Here is a 22,585-nt window from a genome sequence, read left to right on the forward strand (position 1 = left end):
GAATGAGTGCTGCTTTCAGAGAAGGCAGCCCAGTCACTGTGTTCTGATCTGATTGGCTGAAATATCCTGGCTTGGGACAGGAGTGTGGAATTAGAAAGAAGAACTGGTCTGTATTCGTCATTTTCTACTGCCCTTACAAAATACCCTAGGCTGGGTATTTCATAGACAGAACAGGTTTACTTACTTTGTAGTTCTGGAGGTTGAAGTGCAAGGTCAGGTGCCCTATGGTTTGGCCTCTGATGGGGGGAGAGGGGGCTCTTGGAGGACAACATCACAACGGTGAGACTGGAGGCCAAGAGGTTCCAGGGTCATCGTTGCTCTGTTTATAACAACTTAGTCTCTTGGGAACTAACCAGGGTCCCATGAAAGCTACCTTAACTCCTTCCTAGGGGAGAGCCACCAATGACTTTGAGATCTGCCTAGACGCTGCACCTCTTCATGGTCAACTACCCTTGAACATTACCACTCTGGAGTGGCTTCCAACACATGGACCTCTGGTAGCCACCCTCAACCACATCCCAACCTTTGTACACCCTTCCAACTGGCCCAGATGAAGGCAAGATGGCCAACTCTCTCTGATTCAGCCAGATGCTGGCTTCTTTTTGGGAGGGAGGATAACCTTGGGTGAGATAGTGCCTCCAGACAGTGACAAGATGAAGCCGGGGTAACGTACACTGAGGGACTTAGCTGGGAGTTGTCAGCACCAAATTATTTTCAGCAGCTAGAATTGCCTGTATGCCCTGAAGAGATAACCTAGAGAAATAACCTTACAGCTGTCACGGTAGTGGCAAAATATTTCAAGTTTAACTTGTATTTCCTTGGAGGTGCCCATGGAGTTTACGACGCATCCTTAGTTAACAGGAACTATAGGACAGGAGCAGCAAAATGCTAGACCATCCCTTAGTTAAGGTGAGCTGTAGGACCAGCACAGCACAGGAAGGTGGGGCGGGGGATGATGCGAGGATTTAGGCTCACTGCAGGAGACTCCTGGGGACTCAGTCTCCATTTCCTGTGTTTCCTTCTTAAGGCTGAAAGTGCTCTATGGATTAAGCATGGTGACTTTCCAGCTTCCTCTTCCTTGGCTTCCCCTTCTCTTGGGGAGTAGAAGTGAACCCACACGGAAGTTTGGAGAGGGAAGCGCACAGGTGAGGTACAAAAATCTGACGCAGTTCCCAGCATGCTTCTCCTCTGGATTATGGTTTATTAAAGATGATTCTTTGTATCCTACCCCCAGATCTCTGGTTCTTCCTTGATTCCTAGAAACACCAGCCCTCCCCTGTACCTAGCCTTCAGTTCCCTTTGCTAGGCACCAGGCCAGTTTTCCAGCATTTAGGCTGAGAAAAGAGCTGGCAGGAGGGGAGTATTAATGGATCTTTCCAGGAGCCAGGACCTAGGAGGTCCTCCTCCCCCTGGGGCCTCCTCCACCACAACGACCAACTCTGAGCCTAACCCCCTCCCTTGGGGTCTGGGAGCCAGAGGCCTCTGCAGGGGTTTGCTAACTGGGCCTCAGAAGAGGGGAGGTAGTTTTGCTACAGAAAACCTGTTTATGGCCTCCCCAACAAAGCATTAGAGGAATCTTCCCAGTTGGAATTGTCACATTTCAACCTGGTTATTGATTTTATTTTCAGCCGAGATCAGGCGTTCAGGGTGGTATGGCCGTAGACGGACTTTATTTTCAAGGGGGCATATTTTTTTGTTGGAAATAAAAAAAACTTCGTTCTTTGCATTTTATTCTTAAAGATAAAAGATGAGCTTTTTTCCCTCTCCCCTTTGCTGGTTACGAATCTTTTTATTATGCAAGGGTCAAACAGCATAATTCCTTTAAAAACAGGCTAACAAATTTAACACATTAGACTATATAAACGCCTAGGCCTAGTTTGGTTTTGAGCTAAAACTGTGAAGCTCAAATCTTGGGGCTTACAGCCCTGTGCAAGGCCTTTAGATGATGAGATTAGTAAAAGGTTTTTCTTTTTTGTTCCTTCTCCTTTCCCTCCACTTTGTGTGTGTTTTGCCTAACAAAGGAATTTCCCCAATTTGATAATGGAATTTGGGAGGCAAGTATGATATAGACATGCTTCTGCAGAACTGGCTTGCAACAACAAAAGAATACAAACAAAAAAACAACTGGAGCTGGGATTTTGCAGTACACCTAGTGGAGGAAAAACCAAGCACATGAAGAGTTAGCAATAAAAACTGCAACAAGGCAATCCCCAAGGGTTTGGAATTCCTTTAGTTTCTATTTGGCGGATGAATCATGATTCCTTTGTTCTGTTCTTTGCTATCTACTACATTCGAATAACAGTTCTATTTCATTCTTGCAATGGAGTTACTGAATCTATTGTTGCCGGAAGCAGTGCACCAGATAGCCTTACCGCTGTGGAATTAACAGAATTAGTCATTTTGTGTTGATTTTTCGAAGGGTATAGTGTCCATTTTTTTTTTTTTAAACTTAGAATAAAAAGCTGCTATGCAATGCAAGGATTTTGCAAAGAGACTAAGTGGGGTGAGTCACTTTTAGCTACTGGGCTACCTGGCCATGCGGTGTCTCTGAAATCATCTTAACAAAAAAATAGAAAGGGGGATCATTTGCAAGAAATCATTATCTTTGGCTTTTTCATTGCTTATAGTATTCTGAGCAGTTGCAATGATACTTGTCACGGTTTGTGCAAGTGATGAATTGTGCTTTTAAACCAAATTTCCTCCAGCCGAGGCTGCAGCAAAAGATGGGGCTTTGTATGCAGCGTGCCTCACAAAGTGTTTGGCTTTATGAAGGCACAGGGCCCTTATGTACCCGACTTTATGATCAGCAATTCAGGCTTTACTTTTGTTAATACAACTCTGGGTACCATTGAAATGCTGCTTCTCCCGGTTCTTAGGAAAAGGGTGTGGGGGAGGGGTGAGAGTATTTTAAATAAACACATTCCAAATCTGCAAAACCTGGAATTTTACGAAGGTGCACACATAATAAAACCCCTCATATTGCAATACGCATAGCATATCCAGTTTTCAAATGAGCAGGTCCATGTGTATTTTCTCAATGCCTATCCTGTTCTCACATGCATATTAATAAAGGCCTACCATTGGGGAGAAGGGAAAAAAAGGGCTTCTTTTCCAATGAAATCAAGCCCAGGTAGAGTTGAAACTCAACCCGCAGAGCCCTTGGCATTGTTTTCGGGCTCCAAGTTTAAATTTCATCATCTTGTAACACTGATCAATGTTGATGCTTGGGACTGGCAAAATCTGCAGCCCACAGAGGACTAAATGTGTGTAAATACGTATACGGTATTCCAGCAAACGTGCAGTCCAGGCAATTTGGTGCTTAAAATTAAGGACAACCCTTCTGGAGGCAATAATTCGGGTCATTTGCATGAAGAGTCTTAAAACAGAAAAAACAGCTACTTGCACTTACATCATACAGTGCCCCTAGCACGGAGAACAACAGCCTCCATGGTAGAAGCCAGAGAGAGGCTTACTGAGGCTTTTTTTAAACTTCTCAGCACACTCTGCAAATATCAACTAATCAATCTAACTGAAAATAAAGCACGGAGTCTTCCCGGTCACACGAGTGTCTTCAGAGTCAGTTCCGAGGCAAGACTTTGAAAGAGGTTCTGGTGGCATTTTATCCAGGTCCTTCCATTTTGTCCTATTTCCAGCCAGCACAATTAGCTTGACATGGTGGTGGTGGTGGGGAGAGTATTTCTCTCTGGTTTTAAAAATCCTTCCAGTGGCTTGCAAGTCTGTGAACAATACAGGAAGGAGGATGCGGGGGCTGGAAAAATAGCAGCCCTCCTCTGGAATGGCAGTCCCGACCTGCCTGCTCATAGGACGGGTTACCCCTGCACACTTTTAGCCGGTCTAAACCTGTATTTTCATCGTTCTGAAGGCTACGACCACCTGCTGTAGGTACAATATGTGCCTGTTATATTTGAATATTGTCTCCTCCCTAGAACTTAAGAGATTCAGCTGTTACATCTTGTTTACTCAGTATCATTCCCCCCTAAAAAAAAACCCCAAAAAACAAAAACCCCAAAACTAACAACCCTACACGAACCGAACATCCCAGGTTTCAATCTGGCCCCAGTGGCTTTTTCTCTGAAAGGCAACGTGTGTCTTTTACACCAGGGCTTTCTCTCCACCCCAGGGGGTGTCTTCCATCCTTTTGTGGCTCGGTTTAAGGCGAAAAGGGCTCCAAACCACCAACCACCCTGAGGAGTGCCCCCTTCGTCCACCTCCAGGGAGAATTTCAGATTTCATTTAGCTGAAGATAGCATGCTGTCTTCTCACTTGTTTCCCACCATTACGAGGACAACAAAACACCACCTTGGCTTCAAGATCCTGGCTTAGAGGCGCACGGTCTTTTGCAACCATCTTGGGAGAGGCCTTGCTTCCTTCCACTCGAGTAAGTTGCGGCTGGGGGCCATGGCAAGGACTGGGTGCGAGCCTGCCATGTCGTGTGAAACCCAGCAAGCCCTCCCTCCGTCCCCTCGCCACCACCAGCCCGCTATGCTCTCCGGGGCGAAGCTGCAATCCAGCAGCCCCATATGGGCGAGACTTGGCAGGTCTGCGGGGCGCTTCTCGGCAGCCGCCGGACTCGGAGGGGCTCGGAGCGACCGGGCGTCGGCGCCCGCCGGCCGCGGGGCTTCCCGCCGCCTTTCCCCGAGTCTTCCCTTCCCCCACCGGCCGCCCCCTCCCCCTCGCCCGCGCTCCCTTTTGTTCGCTCGCCGCCCGGGCCGAGCCGCCGCCGCCGCCCGGGCCCGCACCCCCAGCGCTAGGCCCCGGCGTGGCGGGCCGGCCGCCGCCGCCGCCGCGCGGCCTAGAGCGCGGCGCCCGGGGAGGCGTGGGGCCCGGGCCGGGCTCACGGCGAGGCCGCGGTAGCGGCGGCGGCGGCGGCGGCCGGGGAGCCGGGCGGCGGCTGCGGCGGCGACGACGAGGCCGCTCCACGGCACACGCACACACAGACCCCGGCGGCGGGAACGCAGATGACACGCCCGTAACATGGAAGCCGCCGCCGCCGCCGCCGCCGATGACAGCAGCAGCAGCAGCAGCAGCAGCCCAGCCGGCGGCGCCGCGCTGAACAAAGGTCATCCGAGCTGCGGCCCAGACGCCCGGGCTTGACCGCTGCGAAGGCCAACCCCGGGCACGGGGTGGGTGTGCGCCTCCGGGGTCGGGGGCGGCCGGCGAGGGAGGGGCGCGGGTGGGCGCCGGCGGGGAGACGTGTGGGTCGGGGGCGACGTGGGGCGCCGGCTCCCCAGTGCCCGGCCCTGCGGGGCCGGGTGTGGCGCGTGTGAGGCTCAGGCCCCTTGGCCTCGCGGCAGCGGCCTGTTCCCCACCCTGGCCCTGGGGACGGCGGGCCTGCGCCGCCCGCCAGCGGCCCTGGGGGGCCCAGGGCGAGCCGGCCTAGCTAGGCCCCGGCAGCCGGGAGAGGGGGCCACGTGAGCGCCGCCTGTGCCGCCCCCGGGCTGTGTGGAGCAGGCCTTGGGGCTCCCTCTTCCCCGCGGCCTGGGCCCCCACCGCGGCCCCAGTTTCCTTCCCTGAGGTGAAGAAGGGATTTGGGCTTCTCTCCCCCCACCCCCAGGTGCTTGAAAGAAGAGAAGGTTGGAGGAGGAGGAGGAGGAGGAGGAGACTGGGGGGCTGCTGGTGGTGGTGACAGGGCTGGGAGAGCGAGCCGAGGGACGGAAGGGAGGAGGGGGTTGGGTGGGGTGGGGGTGACATGCAGAGAGGAGCCCGGTCAACAAGCCAGCACCACTCTGCTAGAGGCCAGGCCGGCTCCCGCAGCCAACGCATCCTGTGTGTGAGGAGACACACGCAGTGCTTTCCTGGGGGCTCGGCCACCAACACGGGGAACACACACTGACACACACGTACACACAGATCTGAGCCAGGTTGTGGGAGGTAAGTGGGGGAAGGCGAGGAGGGGGCAGCAGTGTGTGCGGTGGGCTCCGGACTGCAGGGACGGGGGGATGGGCCCTGAGGGGAGCTGGGGTGCTGGTGAGGTGCGCCTGGGCCACCCTGGGCACTAGTGCTGCTTCTGCTGCTGCTGCTGCTACTGGTTGGGGTGGGGTAGTGTGGGGTAGGGTAGGGGAAGGACACATGATGACCCGCCCCGCCTCTGGAAAGCACCCCCAGCCAGGTCTCCCCCCTGTGCTGATGATTTTCAGGGACTTGTTGGCAACTCAGCGAGGGTTGCCATAGCTTTTTTATGTAGGGTGACCAGAACCGGCTGAAACTGGTTTGAGGCAGATCAGCTCCTGAACACAATGCAGTCACTGAGCTCCTACAGTGGGATAGCAGCTTCCTCCCTTCATGGCAGCCAAAAGCAGAGGCGCTGGCAGGAAGGTTCCATCCCAACACAGTATGTGAATGCACACTTAGGCACCACACAGCACTGGTACGTGACGAATGGAGCCCTGAACGAGTCTGGCTAGAGAAGGTGGAGGAAAAGGGGCAGGTTTGCAGGATCTGAGGTTACGTGGGCTTTTCCTGCCTTTTTTCTTTTTGCTTAAGGGATGGACAAGGAGCTGAGATTTATGACCCTTATTAAAGGAAAAAGAAATAATGTGTCTTGCCAAGGTGGGGACACTTGGCTTATGCAGGCTCTCGTGGTCTGTGATTTTAGCAAAACCAAACCAAACTGAACTGATGGGGTTGTAATGGTAGTTTGTTTGTTGCTGGGGAATGCTGCTTTGCATGCCTTTCTTCTGCAGGCTATGGGCTCTGTTCTGTTTTGTATTTTTTTTTTCTCTTTAGAAGCTACTAAAGGGTGTTGGGGCTACTTCTGACTATTATGAAGTCCAAAAGGTAACAGTATTGTTCTAGAAAATGAGCATAAATGCATTCCAGTGATGCTGTGAGCCATACATGCTGTCTTTTTTTTTTTCCTTGTAGGCCTGTTGGCTGGGGCTGCTTTTAACCCTTTCCTATTTGCAGAGAATGCAACCGTGCGACAGTAACTGAACAGTGGTCCACAGTCTTTCCAAAGGGTCAAGGTTCAAAAGGTGAGATGCATTGTTTTGAGCATGAATTTGTAAATATTTATTTGCAGATCCATTCAGAAGCGGGCTGACAGTGGATTGGTACCCTGGAGATAAAGTGGGGCTCAGAGTGGAGAAGAAATAATGCTGAATTTTCTCCAGGTTTAATGGGATTAGAATGACTTTGTGGTGGCATTGCTAATGGGAGACAAAAACCTGAATGCCCTCGTTCAGTCGTATGTGCCTGGGCGTTTGGGAGAGTGGGCCCTGGAAAGCAGCAAGCTGGGAGAAGGGTAGGCGTCAGGGCCTGGTGGAGAGTGTGCTTGCTGTTTTGCCTAAGACTGCATCGGGACACATGCGGCGTTTCCCTAGGATGGTGGGGCTGGCGAGGGGCTCCACCAGATCGAGGCCGCCTGGCTGCCTGGGTAGGACTTGAGGAGCCTGAAGGTAGACTCTCCTTTTGTTCCTGTACCACCTTGCTTTCCCTTGGCTCTGCGGACACACCTTGGAAGGTATTTTCCAGTCCGAATCCCGTGGTGGAATGTCTTTTATTGATTTCGGGGGGCCGTGGATGGTGAGTTGGCCATTGGATTCTTTGTGGCATACATTTTCGGTGTGGAATGCTAACGCAGCACAGGAGGGAACCGGGGCCGTCTGGCTTCCTGCATGCCTTCGCGCATGAAAAAGGTGCCTGTTAGCCCAAAGCTTCTCTGTCCCAGATGGCAGAGGGGGGAGATCACCGTCCGATCTGAGCTGGCTTTTTTTTTTTAAGGCACCTTCCAGAATTGGAGCTTTGAGAAGAGGGGGTGGGGAAGCCAGCAGTCAGGAGAGTAGCAAAGTGAAGAACAAAGGCTGCTGCGAGAGAGCTTACCAGGGGAACTCAAGACATTTTGCCTTGGGGTTCCTGGTGAAAAAGAACTGCAACTTCCCCAAACAGGAAACCAGTAGCTCCAGAATCCATCCAGTGTGATCTCAACAACAGACTGACCAGTTGTGCCTTTCTGCTGGTACAAAGTACAGTGAGAGGAGCCCATAGGAAACTCGGTGGAGAGTCACTCCCCTTCCCCGCTTCTTGAAAGAGGGTATTTTGCTCCTCTCTGAGCCTTTTCTGAAATGGATTTTAGATTGGGTGGCTGGGTGGTGTGCTGGGGTGGGTGTGGGGTGGGTGTGCCTGGTACCCTCGAGGAAGGGTGTGAACTATGCAAAGGGTTTCATTGTTCAAATGTTTTTTCTATCTGGCTGCAGAACATCACCCACTGTGATAAAACCGGCAAAAGGGCCTGGTTAGCTTGGAACACTTCAACAGCCTTTAATAGAGCTAAATGTGACCTCAGGCGGATAGACCAGGGCAAAGCTTATATGATGGGACAGAAAAGTAGTGTGCTGAAATTGGTTTTCAGTTCTACCTCAGTTTTTGGGATGCCCAAGGTACTGCGTGAGCCTGGGGCTAGAGAGATGCTTACGAAGCAGATCCGAATCCATGTTGCATGATGGGCGGCTGCTGCTGCTGCTTTTTTGATGCCAACTAAAACTCAGATGGCCAGCGTGATAAGCCTTCATTAGCTTAATGCAGTAAGCCGCATGGTCATTTAGTCCTTCGTTTCTGTCTTTGGGAGCCTCTGTGGTTTTTATTTAACTTTGACAGCTAGTGACTGTCTTGAGACTTCTGTTAATAAAAAAAAAAACAAAAGTAAAAAAACAAAAAAACCCACCTTTTTTTAGGCATTGCCTGCCCTGGAATGTTCTGGTTTACTCTCCTGGTGGCTTTTGGCTTTGTTACTCCCCTTCCCCCACTCCCCACCCCCAGAAGACTTCTGAAAATAGCAGTTGTTTTGCATCCGGGCCAGTCTTTCCAGCTGCAAATGCTGCCGAAAAGCTGGCTAGCTGGTTCTCCAGGCAGCAAAGCATGAGGTCATCTTGGACCAAGGTTTGTCTCAGGTGCTGATCTCATGCTGAGGTCTAACAATGGGGCAGGCCCAGGTCTCCTGGGAGGTTGGCTGGCTTTGGGAATGTGTTGGGGGAGTGGGGAAAATAAGCCAGGGCATGTTCTTTCCTGGGAGAGCCAGAGGGAACAGGGTGGTACCCACACTGGGTGGGAGCCTGTGCTTTTGCTGTTGCCTTTCTGCTGCGCTGGCAGCTGCACCCCGAGCAGGAGCCTGGCGCCTGGTTGGGATTGCCTGTGGCAGTCTCTGTCTTCCCAGACTGGATGGCCTATAGCAGTCTCAGTCCCCCAGGACAGGACGGCCTGCAGCCATCCACTGGAGCAGGAATGTGTGGCTTTGGCTCCGGAGAGTTTACTGGAAAGAAAGCGTTAACTGGGTGTTGAACCCTTGCTTGTTTCTGCCATTTGTCTGTAAGGTCATTCTTTCCGTGTTAGAGAACTTTGGACCTGGGGTTCTTAAAACTGAGCTTAGAAATGAGGATCTCTCATTCTCACTCTTCTGCTCTCAAACCCTGCTTCCACCCACCTCAGCTTGTTTTTCAGGAAGCTCTAGGAAGGAGGTAGCCAACTCTGTTACCTTTGAGTGGGACCCACCCTCTTGGTTCCTGCCTAAACCACAGCCCTGAGCTGTGGGAGACCCTCTGGACTCAGCTGATTCTGAATCTCCTGTCCCCCAGCCCCCGTACAACTGCAGGTGCAACAGAGGTCATCCTGACACCAAAAGCAGGAAGTACTGGAACACATTTGGTGCTGCTGCTTCTTCATTGCCTGGACACCTCTGCCACTCCTCCTCCTCCTCCTGCTGATCTTGGTCCTGGCAAGCTGGGAGCAGCAACGCCCACAGTGAACGGGTGAATGTTTGCAGAACTCCACACCTTGGCATTGATTATATTTTACAGATGACCTCAAGCCAAGTAATGGTTAAAGAACTTTTATTTATGTATAGTAAAATTTACTTTGCAGTTCTTTGATTTTTTTTTTTTTGGTTGTTGTTTAAAATTTCTGTTTTATTTGGAAACGAGCAAGCAAGCAAGCTTCCTTTGTTAGTTCATTTTCCAAATGGCAGCAACAACCAGAGCTGAACAAGGCTGAAGCCAGGAGCCCAGAAGTCTGGCCAAACTGCCCTGTGAGCCCAGGAAGTGATTAGTAGGAAGCTGGATCTGAAGTGGAGTAACTGAGACACTTAACAAGTTGGACCAAACAAGTTGTTTCAATCCCAGTGGTATGGGATGTGGGCGCCCCAAATGGCAACTTGAGCTGAAGGTCAGCTCCAATTTTTGGCATTTTCATATTCAGAGTCATGGATGTGGCAGCCAGTCAATATCGATTAGTTCTGTCTTGCCACAAATTTTCCTCCCTGTTGCTTGGAGGTGCGACTCTCCTTCCCACCCTTCCCCTGGGAGCCGGAGTTCCACTCAACAAACTGTTCTCTGCCCCTCTGGCTTGATCCTTTCCCAAGTGGTCACATGAACAGCCTCTTTTACTTACAAAGTACATCTGAGCATTCTCCATATTATGTGATATATCCAAGCTTGACTCATTTTTTAAATAATTAAGTAAAAATTTGTTTATTTTTTCCCATGTACTTGAAATTTAGAGCGAGGGGGAGAGAGAATCTCCTGTCCTCTGGTTCACTGCAGATGACTGCAGCAGTTAGGGCTAGGCCAAGCAGAAGCAGCCAGTTGCTTGGAGTTCCCATCCCATGTGGGTGGCATGGATCAAGTCCACAAGATCCCATCCATTGCCTCTCACCATACATTTATATGAACGTGGGTCCCAGCGGAGTAGCCAGGACTGGAGTCTGTACTGGTAAGACATGCTGGTACTGGTGGCTTAACCCCCCTGCCACAGAGCTGGCCCCGCATCTGGTGGTCTGGTGTTTTCCGTTGCAGAGTAGTAGTTCCTATTGCTTGTTGTTTGTTTATCCATGTGCTGCCTGAGGGATGTCAGGGTTTACAGTTTTTGGTGATCGTAGATGAAGCTGCAGTAAGCGTTTGTACGGGTTTGCACGTGAACGGAAGCTTTCATTTCAGTAAGTACTTAGTTTTGAACTGGCTGGATCCTGTGATTCCCCATGTAAGAATTAGAGGTTTGAGTGAAAATAAATTGAGCTCAGCATAACTCACAGGAAAAATCCAGCCTTGACAGCTGCAGTTGAGACTTGCAATGACAGAGATGGCCGTGAACATGGTCTGAAGACGCACGAGATGGTGGTGATAATGGACCGCTCCCTAATGGGATGACATGCTTTATAACCCTGAACTAATCGGAATTAGCCCAAAGTGGAAACAGAAAGCTGCCAAGTGGCCCACCATCCCTTGGTCCCCGCAGCAGTTATTTTGAGTCTTCAGAAACACATGGCAGTGTAAATTTTGCATTTGTCCTCAGGTTCCATTCAACACTGCCCAAAAATGGAATTGAAGCTTTTGAACTGTGATGCCTAAGATTTTGGTTGGAACCTTGGTGGTGTGTAAACAACTTTTTACTTATATTTGATTCACTGACTATTGCAATATTGGTGTATTAATAGGATATTTTCACCTTTTGTATTTTTAAGGAAATTAAAATGTGTATTATCAAAGCAATGAAGAAGAGAGATTTTGGAGCAGTTTTTTTTTTTTAAAAATTTTAGATTTATTTCTTTTAATTTGAAAGACAAATTGACAAAAAGGAGGAGAGCTATATGGAGAGTAAATCTATCTGCTCGTTCATTCCCCACATGGCCACAATGGCCAGAGCTAAGCTGATCTCAAGCCAGGATGGGAACTTCTGGCTCTCCCATGCAAATGCAGGGTCCCAAGGACTTGGACCTTCCTCCATTGGTTTCTTGGGCTGTAAGCAGGGAGCTGGATGGGAAACGGAGCAGCCAGGATATGAAGTGGCACCATATGGGATGCCAGTGTGTGAAGGTAGAGAGGATTAGCCTGATGTGCTACAATGCTGGCCTTTAGGCTAGAAGAATTTATAAGAGTTGAAAGGTCATGGTGGGTAGAGGGAGGAGAGCACAGGAAGTGGGAAGCAGTGTCCATTAGGTGATCATTTTAGCCATTTGACAGACACTTGCTGAATGTTGGCTCAGCACCAGGCATTGTGCTGGGCTTGGCAGTAGAGCAGGGAAGGAGATTGGAGGAGAGGGAGGAAGCCTGCAGAAGCTGGGATGGGGATGTCAACGGGCCCAGGAGTGACCCTTTGGGCCTGGGAGAGCCCAAGAAGCGTGGAGGAGATGACAGAGGCTTGTGAGTTGCTGGAGTTGGTGGACAGAGTGAGCTGGCCGCCGCTGGGCTGTGGGAGCCTTAGGAGATGGCAACAGCAGGACAGGCCAGGCCCAGGCCGATGTCAGTCCTGTGCTGTTTCTTCCAATAGGCAAGAGTTGACATTCATTGCAAAGATGTTGTGACTAATGTCTGCATTAGAATTTATTCACATAGAACAGAGATCATAGAACAAAGTGTAAAAAGTTTGGAGGTTGGGGGGGCCCCCAAGACCCTATCACATGTGGTTAAAACTATAAATGGAAGATGGAGGAGTGGTTGAGGAACTCAAGTATTTTGCCTTCTTCGGAACATTTCCAGAAAGGTAGAAAGTGGCCCCAGTAGCTGGTCACTGCAGGGTGTGGTGACCCTTCACTTTTGCTACTTTTATAATGTTGAAATAGTGAGATGAGCTGTCTGTACATTGTTGCTCCCATAGTACCAGTCTGGAAACAGAGACCCTAGCCCTGGCCATAGCCTCTCAGCCATGCTCCCTGTCCCCGTGAGGAAAAGGGTGGAGAAGAGCTGATCAGGAAGGTGCCTGGTGTGTGGAGGTCAGGAGGCAGAGCCTCAGACAGGACACGGTAGATGCCAAACCAGGAAGACAGTGATAGCATTCAGGTTACAAGTGGCAAGTGATGGGGTTGTGACACAGCAAGTTAAGCCACCTCTTGCCATGCCTGCACCCCATATCAAGTCCCAGCTGCCTTATTTCTGATTCAGCTTCTTAGTAATGTGCCTGGGAAGGCAGTAGATGATAGCCTGAATGCTTGGGCCCCTGCCACCTCCGTGGGAGACCAGGATGGAGTTCTAGGCCTCAGCCTGCCTCAGACTTGTCTGTGTGACATTTGGATAATGACTCAGTAGTAGATTGGAGCGCTCTGTTTCCATCTGCTCTCGGGCTCTGTGCCTTTCAAATCAATATACAGAAGGTAAGAGTTGATGACTGCCAGTTGAGATTGTAATGGAGGAATCTGAAATATTTAGTCAGGTTTTCTTGCCTTTAAGAGAGAGACAAAAGAGAATCTAGCGTGATGATGCTGGGAATAATATATTTCAGAACCTTAGGCACGGGCCTGGCACATTACCCTAGTGACTGAAGTCCTTGCCTTGCCTGCCCCAGGTTTTTTATGGCACTGGTTTGTATTCTGGCTGCTACACTTCCCATCCACTTTGCTGCTTGTGGTCTGGGAAAGCAGTCAAGGATGGCCCAAAGCCTTGGGACCCTGTGCCACATGGGAGACCTGGAGGAAGCTCCTGTCTCATGGCTTTGGATCAGCCCAGCTCTGGCCATTGCGACCACCTGGGGAGTGAACCAGTGGTTGGAAGATCTTTCTCTCTATCTCCTTCTCTGTGTAAATCTGATTTCCTAATAATAAGTAAAAAGATCATTAAAAAAAGAAGAATCTTAGACAGGTTCCCTCCAGTATGGGCACCGCTTCTAATCCTGGTGGCCCTGCTTCCCATCCAGCTCCTTGCTTGTGGCCTGGGAAAGCAGTCAATGTCGGCCCAAAGTCTTGGGACCCTGCACCCATGTGGGAGACCGGAAGAGGCTCTGAGCTCCTGGCTTTGGATTGGCTTAGCTCCAGCCGTTGCAGCTGCTTGGGGAGTGAATCATCAGACAGAAGATATTCCTCTCTGTCTCTCCGCCTTTCTAAAAAAAAAAAGTATTTAAAAAAAAGAAAAGAAGAAGAAAACTGAATTGAAAGTGGTGCTGAGAAAAGTCTGACAGTAAATAAACACACTTTAGAATTCTTGGAATTGGTGGCAGGCAGGAAGTTCTACATTCCGGCTGCTTCAGAACAAGTGGGGAGAGCACATTCTGTGTGATCTGAAATGAGAGCTTTGCAGACCAGGACTCTTTGTTCTGTCTCCCATGCTCCTTGCTGGGTCCTGCCTAGCTCATGGCCTCAAGGCTGTGAAAATGCAGACTTTTGTCTCTGGCTTTCCAGTAGTTATTGCAACTTGAGGTAATTAGAACTTCCAGGCATTTTGAAAGAAAGATAACAATCAGGGTGTTGGAGCCATTAGTTGCTTTCTGAACATCTGCTTTCTCTTTCTGGGACACCAACTCCTCCTTCCAAAGGCAGATTTTTGGGACCAGTAATGGGTTTTGGTTTGATAATTTTTGACTATGAAGAATGAATCAGGAACCTGACTAGAGAGTTGGATTGTTGAAAAGCTTCCTGGGTTCATTCTGTTTCAAAGAATCACATAGCTGGAAATGCTGCGAGTTTATAGCTGTCTTCATTTTCTTTCTTTTCTTTCTTGGTTTACTTATTTTTTTATTTGAAAGGTGGAGTTACACAGAGGTAAAGGCAGAGAAAGAGAGAGGGAGAGGTCTTCCATTCACTGGTTCACTTCCCAAGTAGTTACAGCAGCTTCTTCCAGGTCTCTCGCAGGGGTGCAGGGGCCTGAGGACATGGGCTTGAGCCATCCCCTACTGCTTTTCAGATCATCAGAGGGAGCTAAATCAGAAGCGGAAAAGCCAGGACTCGATCATTGCCCCTGTGGGATGCCTCTACCACAGACGGCAGCTAAGCTTGCTATGCATGGTGGCATCCTTTCTCCGTTTTCTTCAATGAGTCCAAACTGGTGCCTGGCTGTCAGGCTTGGAACAAGAACCCAGCATTGTGGGCTCCTAGACCCACACTGCTTTCATCACTTCCTTCTCTCCAGCTTCCAAGTGTGTTGATGGTGTATGATCCATTTATGTTTTATAATCATCAAATGACAGGGAAACTGAAAAGGCAAAGTGATGATCCTTAGCGGGGTTGCTGATTTAATGTAAGAACAGGAGAGGTGCTTTGAGAACTGACTGCTCAGCAAGGTAGGTCAGGCTGGGTGGTAAGGTCATGGAGATTTTTGTGTTTTCTTGCCAGGCTGTCGCTGATATAAGCCCGTTTGCCTACCCCCCAGTGATAGACGGCAGCCTGTGTTCGTTCTACCACCTGATTTGCTGTAGGATCTCGAGCAAGTTGTTTAAATTGCAAAGCATGCTTGTGGGTTGTTTCAAATGCTTTAGCCCCAGAATTCTGTATTTTGTCTGGGAGAGTATTGTGTCTCTTGTCTTGCCTTACCTCATTTTTACGTAGATATGTATTTTTTAACCTTGAAGATGCATTAAATATACGTGTCTTCTATCCACTTGTTAGGACTGCGTGTATAGGTGCCCTGTGTCTGGGTAGATGTGGGTGAAATGTAGACAGGACTTCTTGGCTGTTCCTTTTCATGTGTGGTTAGAAAATCTTGTCTGAATTTTGTAGTCTAGTCTCATGCTTTAGCTTTTTGCTTCTGGAAAAATTCATCCCAGTGAGTGAGTGGCAGTAGCCTTAGGTTGTCTCTGTGTTAGTGCAGTTACATTTACTCTAAGTTTAAACAGGTGGGCAGTCTGTCCCACAGGCTGTATAACGCTTTCAAAATCAGCTGGTCTGGCTTGCAGGTGGAACCCAAAATTCACTAAGTCCATAGCAGGCTAATTTTTAAGTTGATGATTTATATGGGCTGTGAATGATGTTATAAATAGCATATCCAAATAGTCCTTGGCAGAAAAAGGGTTCACCAACCTCTGATTCAAACCCAAACAGACTGAACTGTTAGCAAAGACCTGTGTGCTGTCCCTTGCTGGTGGCACTGGGCTTGTTGTTGGTAGGGTGGCCGTCAGCTACAAACTGAATGCTCACTGACCACTTGAAATCAAGCTAGTTCTAATTGAGGTGAGTTATAAGTAGAAGATAAATACTAGGTTTGGAAGATGATAAAAGAATGTAAATTTTCTTAGTTTTTAAGCTAGTTACATGTTGGATTGATAAATTTTGGTCAAATGCAGCTTTTTTGTTAAAATTTACTTTTCTTCCCAATGTTTGTTCCTCTCTTTTTGAAATGTGACTATTAGAGTATTTCAGGCCTCATGGCTTTCATTATGTTCCTGTTGCACAGTGTAGCTCTGGAATGTTGGCTGGATTGCTAAACAGATTTAGCAATGACATCTTCCAGTGCCTGAGTGTTCGTATTTATTGATGTCACTGCATCTCTCTTTTCTTTGAAATACAGAATGTAAAAATGGCGTGAGACTCGCCCTCTCCTGGGCTGGGCTGTGTTCCAAATGTTTCTAATTCATGTCCAGAACTTGGGATCTAGGCACTCAGAAGGAGGAGAGAACTGTGTGTGTGAATGTCCCCACATGGTGTAATCAAGAGCCCACCGAAGATTAGAGGTGGTGAGGTGACGCAGGTCTGGTGGCTCAGAGGATCTTCCCCATGCCACTGCTCCTGCCTGCTGTCCCGTATGAAAGCTGCTCCTTGCTGCTGCTGTCCTGGCCCAGTCGCCCTTGTTGAGCAGATAGTGGCTTTCACAATGTAGTTCATATAGGCCACCCAGGAATCGTGAAAATTTTGCAACTCTGGCTTCTGTGTGATGTTGACACTGCTGGCATCTGGACTGGTCTTTGAGTAGCAAGGGGCTCTGGATCTGGCTGGGATCCTGGACCTGCTGCTCTTCTCCTTTCAGAGCTGCCTGGCTGCACAGGGGCTTGCCCCCTGCCTTGGCCTGTGTTGCTAGCAGCAAGTACACAAGGATCAGAACAGATCTTTCTTGCACGGTTGTCTGTTTCTGGCATGAATACTAATTTCCAGCTCCTGTAGTTGTGATGGGGTCCTTAGTATGTCCCTATTGTGTTACTTCTACTTGAGCTCTGCTGTCTTTTTTTTTGTAAGATTTATTTTTATTACAAAGTCAGATATACAGAGAGGAGGAGAAGCAGAAAGGAAGATCTTCTGTCCAATTATTTATTCCCCAAGTGACCAGAACAGCTGGTCTGTGCTGATCCGGAGCCAGGAGCTCTGCCAGGTCTCCCACACGCGTGCAGGGTCCCAAGGCTTTGGGCCATCCTCGACTGTTTTCCCTGGCCACAAGCAGGGAGCTGGATGGGAAGTGGAGCTGCCAGGATTAGAACAGGCGCCCATATAGGATTCTGGCGCATTCAAGGCGACGACTTTAACAACTAGGCTACTGCGCTGGGCCTGGAGCTCTGCTGTCTTGATTTCCTTCACCCTTACATGCATATAGTCTACAATGGAAAATTATTTGGACACACATTATGAACCTGGAGAACAGAATGGAGGTGAGAGCCCACTGCTGACTAAATTGTATCAAAAAACAATTAAAAAAAATATGTGAAAGGCAGTAAGAGAGAGAAAGAGACAGAAAGAGACAGAGATCTTGCATCTGCTTATTTACTTCTCAGATGTTCCGCAGTGGCCGGGGCTGGCCAGACTGAAGCCAGGAGCACAGAAGTCCATCTGAGACTGTCGTGTGGGTGGGTTGGGGAGGAAGGTGAGTGGCAGGGGCTCAGCCTCTGGGCCCATCAGCTTCTGCATCTCAGGGTGTGCATCAGCAGGAATCCGGAAAGCAGGGCCAAGCTGGGAGTCAAACCGTGGTGCTTGGCCATGGGGTTCAGGGATCCCAAGCAGCATCTTAGTGCTCTACTGCGCACTTGCCCCAGTCAGTAACTTTAACAGTAGGTTAGATCCAGGAGATGTGTGGCCGGAGCCCTGTTACAGCGCCTTGGCGTTCAGATGGTTAGTCCTAGGCCTGACACAGTAGTCTAGTGGCTAAAGTCCTTGCCTTGCATGCACTGGGATCCCATATGGGCACTGGTTCATACTCTGGCTGCTCCATTTCCCTTCCAGCTCATTGCTTATGGCCTAGGAAAGCAGTAGAGGATGGCCCAAAACTTTGGGAGCCTGCACCCGCGTGGAAGACCTAGAAGAAGCTCCTGGCTTTGGATCAATGGCTCAGCTCTGGCAGTTGCAGCCACTTGGGGAGTGCAGATGCAGAATGGAGGATCTTCCTCTCTGTCTCTCCTTTCTGTAAATCTGACGTTCCAATAAAAATGAAAACAAATAAGTCTTAAAGAAAAATGACTGTTAGTTCTTAGATCAGCACAACAGTTGGTGTTCTGTGTCTGGTTTAGGGATTCAGTTCCAGTGAGATGGGGTCCCCAAACTGAGACCTCACCACTGGTTCTGTCCCCTGACTTCTGCTCCTTCATGAGGAATTCAGGTGCCTGCTCCTAAGTAACGCTAGGAGGTGGTCATTCCACCACTGCTTCTGCAGCACATGGTGAAGGCAGCCCCGCTGGCTGCCTTGGAGGCTGTCCTGTGCAGGCTAGCCTGGGCCTGGCCTGGCCATACAGTGAGTTGTAGGAGGGAGTTGTATCCTATGTACTTGAACCACGAGAGATGGGAGATGACTTCAGCGAGGTCTGCCTCTTTTAGATCTTTTGATTAAATCATCGATAGCAAGAAAACTTTTGTGAGCTGGTTTAGCTTTCCCAGTTAGAGGCAAGAAAGCCAGTCCCATAGATAAACCTCTCTTCTCTCTTCCTCTCGCTCCTTCTCCTGCTTTTTTCCTTTTTATTTAGTTTCCATCTGCTGGTTTTATTTAGATCTTCCATCTGCTGGTTTCCTCACCCTAATGTCTGCAGCAGCTAGGCGCCTGACCTCAATCCCAGAGTCCCATGTGGGTGACAGGTGCCCAAGCACTTTGAACCATCACCTATTGTCTCCCAGAGTGCACATTAAAAAACAGGAAGCTGCCCTTGGCAGTGGTGTCTAGGCTTGACCCCAAGCACCCTGATGTGGGATATGGGCATCCCCAGAGGTATCTTGCTGTGTCAAACTTTTGCCCATTTAGTTGAGTTTTAGAGCTTATTTAACCCCAAGAGTGCTGGGCAATGTGGCACATTGGATGTGATTTATCATCCACCGACTCTCAGCTCCCTGTGGCACACAGAGCCCTCTGTGCTTGGCTTGGGAGGAGTTTGCTGTGGAGTCACAAGTTGTCAGGGAGTGGGTTTGAAGGAATGGCACATAGCCATGGGGCCAGCCCTCGAGGAAGGAAGTTGAATTGTGGGAGTTTATTGGAATTAAGGACGAGTTTTGAATGCAGCAGGAAGCCTTTCCCAGGACATGCCAAGTGTCAGGGTAAGTCAGCAGTCGAATCGCAGGCAGGCAAACCTGTAAACATGAACGGTCACAGTGCAGGAGTGAGGAGCCACTCAGATGTAAAACGTGAGGATGTGAAAGTACAGGGCAGGAATCAGATGATCTCAATGATCCGTGTGGTGCTGATGGGAGGGGCCCCATGAATGACTGTGCAGTGAAAGGGGAACGAGGGAGGATGGTGTATCAGAAGCCAGAGCAGCATTAGCTGATCAGTGAATCAGACGCAGCCTTACCCAGTGTCCTTTGTGTGGAATGATGACTGAGGAGGATATCTGCTCGCCAGGGCGGCTGAGGTGTGTGGATCATGAAAAGCTGTAGCTTGAAGGCAAGACTCCTGTGGCATAAAGAACACACAGTCAAGGCAGAGCCAGTGAAGCTGTGCTGCAGGGGAGCAGGTGAGCTTAGTGAGTGAGATGCGGGTGTTCATACCTGGCTCTCTTGCCTACAGTTTCCTGCTGATACCCTGGAGGCCAAGTTAAAGCCTCACCTACTTGGATTCCTGCAGCCTTGTGGGAGACCTGGGTCCCATTTCCAGCCTTGGCTGTTGTAGGAATTTGAGGAGTGAGCCATTGGATGGGGGTGCGCTCTCTCTTTCTCTATGCCTCCCAAAAACAAAAAAAGGGTTTCGTAGTAAAAGAGGAACTTGTAAAGCACAGGGGTAGCAGCCCGGAGGACTCGACACCAGGAACTCCCTTATTGTCCTGTACTGCTAACTCAGCATTCTTTCCAGGGCTGTGGATGTCCTTGTTTGTTTCTTTGTGCCATGACCTTGGTAGGATTTGTTGTACACATGGGCCCTGATATGCTGCCCCACCTGCTTCCATGCCCTCGCCTGAGATGCTCAGTGCATCACCTCTGTTGCTTAGCTCCACTTCCGGGTCACCAGACTAGGGATCTAACAGGTCCTGGTCTGTGGCTTGGGTGACAGGGTTCTCTGAACTCCAGAAGGTAATAGGGATTTCCAGTGAAGATTTTCTTCTTGGAGGGACTGCCACAGTAGGAACCATAGCATTAGCCATTCTTTGCGTCTAGCCAAGGCATTTGGCATTTTAAATGTGTTACTTTGCACTGTCATTGTAAGAGCCAAACCTGGTGGCTGCTTTGGTTCAGATAATGAACCAAAACAAAACAAAACAAAACAAAACCTGATAGGTGGATGAGTGAAGCCAATGAACAATGAATGAGCTACATGTATTTATTAAGTTGAACAAGCTGGAGGCAAAAAAAAAAAAAAAGACAATGGGGGGCTTCCTTTTTATATGAAACATGCTCTGTTCATAAATGACAATGGCGTTGGCCAGCTTTAGTTCATTCCACCTTTAGTCTGGTTGCCTGGTAGCTAGGAGCTCGAGTTCATTTTGTTGTTAAAGATTTTTTGTTTGTTTTAATTGGAAAGTCAGATTCACAGAGAGAAGGAGAGACAGATCTTTCATCTGCTGGTTCTGGAGCTGAGCTTATCTGAAGCCAGGAACTAGGAGCTTCTGGGCTTCACACACAGGTGCAGGGTTCCAAGGCTTTCGGCCATCCTCTCCTACTTTCCTAGGTCACAAGCAGGGGTCTGGAAGGGAAGTGAAGCTACTAGGACGTGAACCGGAGCCTATACGGGATCCTGACACATGTGAGGTGAGGACTTTAGCCATTAGGTTACTGTGCCAGGCCCAGGCTCGGAATTTTCATGTTACTACACAGTTCTGAGCTTGCAGTTTGTAGCATTGCTTTGCTCTGTTACTGTAATGCGTTATCAGAAAATAGTTTATCCACTTGTGAGTTGAGTTTGTGTTGTTAATTTTGTTCAAGATATATTTATTTGAAAGCCATAGATACAAAGGACAGACAGATTTCTCTTGATTCACTCCCTAAATCACCACAGTGGGCTTGGCTGTGTCAGGCAGAACCCGGAACCAAGAGCTTTATCTGAGCCACCCATGTGGATGACTGGGGCCCAAACACTTGGCCAGCGTCTACTGTCTTCTCAGGTGTATTAGCAGGAAGCTGGATCATAAGTGCATCCGTGAAACCCAAACCAGCACTCATATGGGATGCAGGCATCACAGGAGGGGGCTTAGCTTAGCACACTGCACCACGATAGCCCCAGTGGCTTTAATCTTGAAAACTGTTCTCTTACACATGCTCACTTGGATTTCAGGAGCAAGATTGGGAAGAACAAAAGAGGAAAGGATTGAATTTGAGCAGAGGCTATTAAAGCCAATGCAGCCTGTTGGAATTGGTAAATAAATTGGCCAGAAAGGGAGATAGGATCCAGAGGGCTCTGGGCTTGGCAGGAAGAGAAAACGGAAATGTGGGCCAAGGGCCTGAGGTCAGTTCTCTGCCTGCACGAATGGTCTTTGCTTAAAAATGGTGGCAAAGAGGCATTGTAAGGAAGGTTAGCTGAAGGTAGCACTTGGTCATCTTTGGGAAGTGCAGCTAAGGAGTGATTTCTTTGCAGTTCACTTGATTTCTGAGTAGCTCAGCTTCACAGCAACCCTGAAAATGGTTTGTTGTGTTATCCTCCTGTTTTTTTTTTTTTTTAAGGATTTATTTATTTTTTTTACAAAGTCAGATATACAGAGAGGAAGATCTTCTGTCTGATGATTCAATACCTAAAGGCTGAAACGGCTGGAGCTGAGCCGATCCGGAGCCAGAAGCCAGGAACTTCCTCCAGGTCTCCCAAGCGGGTGCAGGGTCACACGGCTTTGGGCCATCCTCGACTTTCCCAGGCCACAAGCAGAGAGCTTGATGGAAAATAGGGCTGCTGGGATTAGAACTGGCGCCCATTTGGAATCCTGGTGTGTTCAAGGTGAGGACTTTAGCCACTAGACCACTGTGCCGGGCCCTGTTTTTTGTTTTTTAATTTGTTTCTTTATTGGGCTGGTGCAATGGCTCAGCAGGCTAATTCTCTACCTAAAACACTGACATCCCATATGGACTACTGGTATGTGCCCTGGCAGCTCCACCTGATCCAGTTCTCTACTTATGGCCTGGGAAAGCAGTGGAGGATGACCCAACTGTTGGGAAACCTGCACCCAGAGAGGCTTCTGGCTCCTGGCTTCAGATCAGCTCTGCCCTGGCTTTTGCCATTTGAGTGAACCAGTGGATTGAAGACTGTTCTCTCTCTTCTCTGTAAATTTGTCTTTCAAATGAAAATAAATGAATCTTAAAAAAAAAAAAGAAAAAGATTTGTTCATTTCTTTGAAAGGTAGAGTTACAGAAAGAGAGACCTTGCATCTACTAGTGCACATTACAGATTGCCACAATGGGCAGGGTGAGGCTAGGCAGAATCTAACAGCTAGGAGTTTCGTCTAGGTATCTCATGTGAGTGCAGGGGCCCAAGGACTTGGCCCATCCTCTGCTGCTTTGCTTTCCAAGACACATTAATAAGGATCTGGATTAGAAGTAGAGCAGCTGGGCCTGGCA

General features: G+C 49.1%; 1 protein-coding gene across 15 annotated transcripts in view; it reads left to right on the top strand.

The window, feature by feature from the left end:
• The first annotated feature begins 4,059 nt into the window (after positions 1–4,059).
• Positions 4,060–22,585, top strand: part of ZNF532 (zinc finger protein 532) — a 110,436-nt gene continuing 91,910 nt past the window's right edge. For 7 of the 15 annotated variants that reach the window (XM_040985054.1, XM_040985057.1, XM_040985059.1 and 4 more), the window contains exons 1-2: positions 6,279–6,388; positions 6,886–6,995. The gene's annotated coding sequence lies outside the window, so the exon portion shown is untranslated. Of the gene's footprint in view, positions 4,400–5,498; positions 5,595–5,727; positions 5,893–6,278; positions 6,389–6,704; positions 6,799–6,885; positions 6,996–22,585 lie in introns of those variants that run through there. The other 8 variants (XM_040985052.1, XM_040985060.1, XM_040985056.1 and 5 more) reach the window with 7 other exon arrangements.

This window comes from Ochotona curzoniae, unplaced genomic scaffold (genome assembly GCF_017591425.1).
Source record: "Ochotona curzoniae isolate NIBS_2020 unplaced genomic scaffold, NIBS_Ocur_1.0 contig_43, whole genome shotgun sequence".
Classification (NCBI taxonomy): Eukaryota; Metazoa; Chordata; class Mammalia; order Lagomorpha; family Ochotonidae; genus Ochotona; species Ochotona curzoniae.